Source organism: Canis lupus, chromosome 31 (assembly GCF_048164855.1).
Source record: "Canis lupus baileyi chromosome 31, mCanLup2.hap1, whole genome shotgun sequence".
Lineage (NCBI taxonomy): Eukaryota > Metazoa > Chordata > Mammalia > Carnivora > Canidae > Canis > Canis lupus.
Window position 1 is genome coordinate 16905977 of NC_132868.1, and position 8434 is coordinate 16914410.

General features: G+C 39.9%; 1 long non-coding RNA gene across 1 annotated transcript in view; it reads right to left on the reverse strand.

Annotated features, from left to right (window-relative positions):
* LOC140622410 (uncharacterized) overlaps positions 1–8434 on the reverse strand; it is a 64098-nt gene that overhangs the window by 5618 nt on the left and 50046 nt on the right. The gene's annotated exons all lie outside the window — the stretch shown is intronic.

Below are 8434 nucleotides of genomic sequence, written 5' to 3' on the forward strand. Positions count from 1 at the left end.
TTATCCAACAACCTTCTATAAAATAAACCAAAGCCAAATAATTAGATGGGAACTAGCATCAGTACCATAATATGCCATATGAGTAGTATTTTAATTCACTTACTATCTAAACCTTTATATATGTCATCTACTATGTGCCATATACAGTGCCAGACATTGGAAACTTTTTAAAATCCTGCCTTTAAGAAACTATATTCCCTCTAGGGTAGCAGAATATAGTTCATCTTTATATCCAACCTCTGCTCTTATCACGTAATAGGGTCTTCTCAGAGAATGACCTCATTTTATTCAACTTTGTATCTTTCTGTCCCTAAAAGTGCACCTGGAACAGAGCAGGTGCTCAATATGTGTATTTTATGGGGAAGAATGAATGTTAAAATGTGATTAAATGTGTGATACCTTTTCAAAAAAGGGCTTCATTTTTCATAGGTGATGGGGAAAGAGTGCTAAAACTTGAGATGTGGAAAATGACTCCTAAGTTTTTAACTGGCCACATGTAAAGAGGGATCCCATAAATAGAGAGAACACAGAGAACTGTGCTGGGGAAAGCGAAAGCTGCTGGTGCTAAGCTGGATTTGATACAAGTTGCATTGGAGGCACCCGTTGCAGGACATGCAATTGGAAATGAACTAGTGGGCAAGTAAAAGAATTGGTTAGTAGCTCAAAAGAGAACTTAGAGCTAATTGATCAGAATCTTGAGAACATGTGGATTATGAAGAGTATTATAAGGAATGAATTTAATATGAATTTATTGAGCGCCTACTATATTTGAAGTACTATGAGGATTACACATTGAATTAAGGATATTCTCCTTAGACTTAAAATATTTAAAATCTTGTAGAAGGCCTGGATCTATAAACACTTAAGTATGTTGGAGATGAGTATGTAATGACAGGTTGGCAAATAAAAAACCAACATGAAGCAGTGGCATAGCAAAGCAGCTCTGGACTGACTATCTGGGCTTGAATCTTGGATCTGTCACTTATGGTCTATGTGGCCTTGGATAAATTGTTTAATTTCTCTAGATTATCTGTTAAATACAGAATAATAATATGTCCTCTTAGGATTCCTATGAGGATTAAATAAAATAATGTAACATATAAAAAGGAGTTACTTAGTAGAGATTAAGTGCTCAACTATTAGTTATGAGGGAAGAAACATTATGAAGTAGAGAATAAGTTTTTCGATCTTTCAGTTTTACATCTACTTGGCTAAGATTAAGACTTGCTGTCCATATTATTCAGAGAGAAAAGGGATAGTGATGTCATAACTGAAGAAATAAGGAATACCAAGACAGGTCAGAGAAATTTATGCTACAGTCTAATTTCTCTAAATTGGTTCTGATTTCTGATTAAATTTAGTAACTAAAACATTCAATGCAACTCAAAAATTGGTATAAAAGCACTGATTCCCAAACCATTGGCAATTGGATAAAAGGAGAAGAAAAACATAAGGCCCCCCTATAACTGCAGTACTATTGCCACTTTGTGTTTTGTATCACTCTCTGCTGGAATTATTGTCTATCTCTTCTGAACCTCATCCCCCTATTATGTATAAACTCAGTATTTATTAAAGCAAACCAAACAACAAGAAGGGAGTCAATAGCAAAATTTCCTTGGGAACTATTTTCCCTGCTTGGTTGTGGGCAGGCAGGGGAGAATTGAAAGGTCTTCAGCACAGAAGACAATGATGGGAATGTTTGTAGGTGCGTGTACATGTGCAAAATGATGAGCTTGGCCAAAGCATCTTCATTTCAGTGGGTGTATACATATTTGTTCACAAGTACATTCTCTCTTGTTACAGAGAGCTTTTAAAACAGTATCAAGATCTAATAGAAGACCATCTAGTTCTGATGGTTCTTTCTGCGAAATCTAGTTCCACGCCAAATGATGCTTCAACAATCCCATCTCTCTCTAGGAGCTACCAAGGCCCCAGTAGCCATCTCCTTGTGGTGTATGAGCTGGTATGCAGGCTAATGGAACTCCTCTGCCCAGTAAACACATCAGTCAGCTAGGCCAAACTGATTTCAAGTGTACATATAGTTAAGATATGGCATCCAAAGAGAAGGCATGAAATACAGACATTAATTTTAGGAGAGGGAATATTGCTTCTTAGGAGTGAATCAAAACTCTTTCTAGGGCAGATTAAAAAAAAATCATGGAATTCTGGAACATTGAGGAATCCTCAAACTCAAGATTATAGGGACTTTTGGGGACGCAGTTTGTCTTTCACTTATTTCCATTAAAGTTTTCATTTGAATGGCCTTCTGAACCAGAAGGTAAAGAGTTAAATGAGGTGAACAATTCATGCAAGAAAAATTCTTTCTGGTTTTCTTCTCCAGGAATCAGTTGTGGCACCCTCCCTCCCCCCATATATAACTGATTAATGGAAGCCAAATAAATAGTTTGTTGGTAAATTAATCTATAAACTGAACATTCTCCAACAAAATAAAGTGTGATCTTCTATATCTAATTTCATTAGGTAATAATCCCATTAAAAATAAAATTTGATTAATTTTTAGTGTAAATTTTTAAAATCTCCATTCCTCCTTCAAGAATGAGTATTAGTGGTATTCTTACTTTTCGTTCGCCCAGCAATTCAGAGTTTAGATTGTGTGGCTAGACTGCCATGGAGGCTCACCAGGTGACATAATGGTCAAGGTCCCTTGTTTAATGTAGTCGCTTCTTTACTGAAATCTTTCAGGGTATTTTAGAAATGTTCCTACTGCCTATATAGCTCCAGTTAATTGTGTACCTATCCTATCATCTCCCTTGATTCGCCCAAGTTCATTTACCTACCATCTAGTATGTGTCAACTCTATGACAAGTGCTTGAGGTACAAGGCAAGGTAAGAGTTCAGACCAGTCCTCAAGAGGCTGAAAAAATAAGTAGTCTTCACACCATTTGCTGCTTTTCCTTCCAGTTAAGAAAGTCATTTGACTCAAACTTGGCATATAAAGGGATCCAGAGGCTCTCAATTATATAATGTAACTAGCTTATTGTTGACCCATTTTCTTAATGTTATTTTGTTTGTATATGTATCTACTTTTATGGAATTGCGTTAGATTATTAACTTGCAGAGACAAAGATGAATTGTAGGAGATTTTCAAGGTCTATTTGGACAGTTTTTTAGTGTGCCCCTACAGGCAATTTGTTTCTTAATAAATAATTCATGATGATGATAAAAATGCAGATGAGATGCTACTTCTTGGGAAGGCGTTGGTACAATATTCTTGCTTATATCTTTCTGGTAGAATTTGAGATCATTTAAGAGTGAAATTACCCTTAAGGGAACAAGTGGCTACTGCATAATGAGAATTGTGTTTTTCCAAATCATTTCCAATTAAACATCCACAGGTCCAAGATCATTGGCTTTACAAGGGTATCAGAATGATGCTGTTTGGCTTCTTCTGATAGTGAATTACATCATCTTTCCCAGATTTTTTTTTATCCATTTCCTTTGCTCAGAAAATCTTATTTTTTTTTCCATTTTGCATTTTCCCTGTAATTATAAAATACACTGCATTTAGAGAAAGAAAAATTAAGTGTCAGCTACATCACATACTAGCTATGTGCATTTAGGAAGCTATTTGCTGTCTTGTGACTCAGTTTCCTAACCTGTGAAATGAGGACTGTATATCATTTTTGTCCATCACCCATGGTTGCTTAGAGTAAACCATGGAATGTTATATACATACACAATGCTCTCTTGTCTTTCTCCTTTTTCTTCTCCTTCTATTTTTCTTCTCCATCGTTTTCCCTCCTCCTCCTCCTAACTCTTCAGGCTAACCTTTACAGACTTTTTTTAAAGAACACCTTATGTAAGGATGAAGACTAAGAATGAAAAGTAGCATACTCAAAAGCCCCTTTGTTTCTGCTTATACATGTAAAATACCCACAGCGTTATTTGGAGTTGCAGAAGAAATGATAATTAATAATAATGATCACTTTTTGGGCTCTTATTATGAGGGAAACAAAGTACTAAGTTCTTTGCATGGATTATCTCATTGAACTGCACCCACTTCATGGCACTATTATTCCCGATCTTTGACACAGGTGAAAAACGTGACTTGGAGATGTTGAATAATTTGTTCATGGGCACACGGTGGATGTCAGCCCCAGCAGTTTGACTCCAGAGTCCGTAGCCTTATTCACATTTTCACATGAGGAGGCTATAAGGTAGAGTTCTATACTGAATTTGAAGTCAAGTCTCCCAAGTCTTGGTTAAAGGTACAGCATTGACTCCCAGGGAAGAGTTGGTGTTTAAGTCTCATTAACTGTCAGTATATAAGAGCACGTGGAAGAGGCATAGAGACAAAGGGTGCTCAAATCAGCATGAACACCAGAAAGGCCACATGGGCCAAGGATAGAAACAACTTGTCAGCTGAGTCCTGGGGTCAGCCCTGCCAACCATGTTCCAACATCATGAAGAGAAAAATCCAATAATCAGCATGTCGTGGTACCTAAGTGATCAACAGCAAATCAAGCCATTCTGAAATAAAACATTAAAGAAGTTGTATATTTTAGAGAAGCATGCATAACAGCTCAAGACCTTCAGAATAATCTTTGCTACCCTCAGAAGTCCATATTTGTCACACAGTATGAGAAAGGTAATCACTCTTTTGAGCCATATGTTGGAATGAGATCATTTATTTCTCTTCACTGGGCTCTCTCCATTCATGGGCACCTGACCAGGCTGTGTCTTCTTAGGATTAGGCTCCACTGTGTCCTGAATCCCCAGGTGTGTATCTTTAGGGTCTCCCCAGTCGTACTGGGGATTTGCTTTCTTTCTCTCACCCCTGTACTGAGCACAACAAAATTCACCTTTGAATATGAGCATATTTCTGTTTGAGAGCAACATCCAGGGGATCTTTGGCTTTCCTAGAACCTATATAGCTTCAAATAAAACCACAGTGAAACCCAGCCAGGTATGCCCTTTCCTTCAGCAATAAAGATGCCTCTGAATCTCATCATTTCTACATGGGATTACGACTCAGTGCTGAGTGCAGGCCAGCACTAACGAGCCCACAAACATCCTCAGAGGGGACCAGAGGAAGACACAGGTGAAACAAATCAAACAGAACAATCAGGGGTGAATTTTCAGTGTGGCCTGGCATGGAGATTTCCTGGCGGGATTTCCATTAACGTGAATGGGAGTTGTACCACTAAATCCCTACACACTGTGCAGAAAATGTGCCTCTAAGTGCTCAGCAGCATTATGCCTGATGGAACAAAAACACAAACTACCCAAACCAGGGGAAGTGTTCCTGGGGCCAAGGTGCCAAGATTTACGGCAGAAGGTGTCTCAAGTCCTAACTGTCCTGGGTGAGACAAAATGGACCCCTGCTCAGTTTGCACAGTGTATTGGAACTAGGAGGGCTCTCCACAACCTGCCTGGTGATGCTTCTTGCTCTCTTTGACACAGACTTTGATTGTGAGTTGATCTGGTGTTCCACACAAATGGCCTGTGTTTGCTAAGATGATTTCCCTCCTGCTCTGATTATCTGAAATTTCAGTAAACCTTAGCATTGCATCAGGCCCACTGGAACCAGAAACTTAGAGGATGATAGTGCATGATTCAGTTTGATGTGGTTTTATGGCCTCTGCAAAGTAAATGTTGCAAAGGACTCTTATGCTGGGATCAAAGAAAATAGTCAAGAAATCACTTAGCCTGCCTGCTTTCACAGAGCAATTTCCTTTCCATATTATCTATAGGGTGGCTGGAAAATACAAGCCTGATCACATTGCTTTCCTCCTCAAAAGTCTTCAATGGTTCCCTTCTTCCTCTAAAATAAGATTTAAGGCTCTCCAGAAATTATTTTCCTCTCTCATCTGCCACTACATCTCCCATATATTCTATCCTCTACTGTATTTTTTTTTTTATTTGCTGTTCCTCTAAACGAAGTGACCTCCAATTGACCTTATTTATACAGCCAGAATAGCTCCTTTCCAGTGATTCTGGTCCTCTGTCTACTTATCCTTCAAGGTCAAAGTTATATATGTCATCTTCTCTATTAAACATTTTTCATACTTACTTGACCAGTTACTCTGCCAAGCTGTCTCTGAACCCACACTGTATTCATTGAATTCTACTCTTAAACACCTTAATTTATGTTATATGCTATTCTTTATTTTTCTGTTTCTTCGACTACAATGTAAGTGCCACCAGAGAGCTTTCCAGATCTTTCTATTTCCCACAATACCTTGTTCTTAGTAAATATTATTAAATGAATAAAAAGATAAGGTCCCGCCCTCCTTCTTGCTTCAACATCACATCTTTCATTTTCTCTAGGCCATTTGGATGAAGCTCACAAGTAAAATGAGGTTGTTATCAACACTTTCTTGATTGTTCTTTCATACAAACATTTATGGAATAACTCATATGGGTCAGGACATTGTAGTGGTGGCTCACGAGTGAGTGGGACATAGTTCTTGCCCTAGAGCAGCTCATAGTCTAGATGGCAATGGAATGATGGCCAGGTGTTAAGGAGATCACTCTGTGTGATAAAGCTTGTTGCAATCACATCCATCTGTATGCGAAGGCTTGTTGAAGGGAAGGGGCTGCCTGGGAGGGCCTCTCCTGAATGGGCAGATGCCTACGAAGCTGAATTGCAGCAACGTGCTCACCCAGAGGTAAACCTGGGAGGCACCAGCCATGATTGATTATGAATGAGGCAAAGTATATCTTTGACATTAGCCACTTCCCCTCTTCTCCTCCACCCAATTCCCTACAACCCTCTGCCTGCCTCTCTCCCCACCTGCTCTCTCAATCTCACTCCAGCTGACAAGATGACTGGTCTGTTCATCTTTGATAAACTTCTCAAGGACAAGTGTGGCTGGCTTAAGGTCCCCTGGAAGAGGTTAAAAGAGGAAGCATGGCCCCATCGAAGAGTACAAGCTTTGGAACCTGACATCCCTCAATTTTGGGCTTAAGTATTTCTTGTATCTTGTTGACCTAGAACAAATTATTTAAATTCTCTGAGCTTCATTTTCTTCCCCAATGGCCCTCGGTTGCTTCTTTTGTAAAATTAAGATATTAATACTTACCTGGCAGGGCTCTTTCAAGGATCAGAAATATTGTATAAAAAGCACTTAGAGAACACGTAGTAGACACTGAAAACATGGTGGTTATTAATAGAATCTCTAAAGGGGGTTCTTGTAGGGATACAATAACTTATTCAAACACTTGTCTTACTAGTGGTAGAAATTGAAGGCATGCTAACAGCAAATAGTGGAAATATTGGAGGGCTGAGAGCCATGAGCTTTCAGAGTGTCCCACAAGCACCTGTGGGGTGTCCATCCATCCAGCCCACAGGTCATGGGATAAATGAGGCGTTGCGAGTTCCTAGCTCTGCCCATTAGCATGGGAATCTGGGTAAATTGCTACTCTTCTTGCCTTAATTTCCTCCTGCTTAATATGTATCCTGAGATCGCCTCCCCTGACAGGGTGATTTTGACTACTGTACAGTTGTGCTTGTAACTCCTCGGTTTTAGGGGAGCTGAAAAACCAGAAGTAATATTGTTCATTTCAAGGCTCCTGTATCTGCTGTGAGTCTCAAAGAAGGGAAGTTCTTTCCCCCACATTCCTTGTAATATTTAGTTTCTTTGAGTTGCTTCATCAGAAGAAATACTGAGTTCTCCATTTCCCTGGCTCACTTTCCCACTGACGAGGGTGATGTTAACATTGAATCCTGAATCACGGCTAGATCAATATTATAGCGGCTGTTAGAGGAGGGCACTAGCCCTAGAACACAAACACACTTTCTTTTCCAAGAAAGACTGGAGTTCCCCTAGTGTTAACTTCCCCTTGTTCCCCTCGGTGCCTCCCCCACTCCCTCCCCTCCTGCCACCAGCACGACCCAGATCACATTAGAGTCCCAGAGCACAGGGAACAGTTCTCGTCTATCCGTCACCAAGGAGGCAGACGGGACGGGGGGAACAACAAGTCATTTGTACCTGATGAGGAGGACACTCCTGGGAAACAAACAGATGAGCCACCCCATGAATCTGAGCCATTCTCTGCGGTAAACAGAACTGCATGAGAAACCACCAGTTATCTCCAGCATCGCCCTCACCTCTCTCACTGCCCTGCTGGCAGCCGGGTGGGGGACGTGAAACCGTAGCTTGGACCAATATCTGATTCTGAGAAAGTTAACCCTCGCAAAGGGGATTTGCTTTTCCCTCGGTCTCCTGGAGTTGAATAAGCATCCCTTTCTATGACCTTTCTGTCAATTATATTTTTATTCGAGAAGTGTATTTCTACAGCAAAGTGTCAAAACTAACTTGCAGAGCTTGACCTCGTGTTTGGGCAGGGAGTGCCAGCTTTTAAATAACCGAATTAGTGCATAGTGAAATGGAAGTAGAATATATACTTCAAAACCCGTTTAGGACGCTTCTCTTAAAACAAGACACCACAGCCACTTTCATGAAGTCTT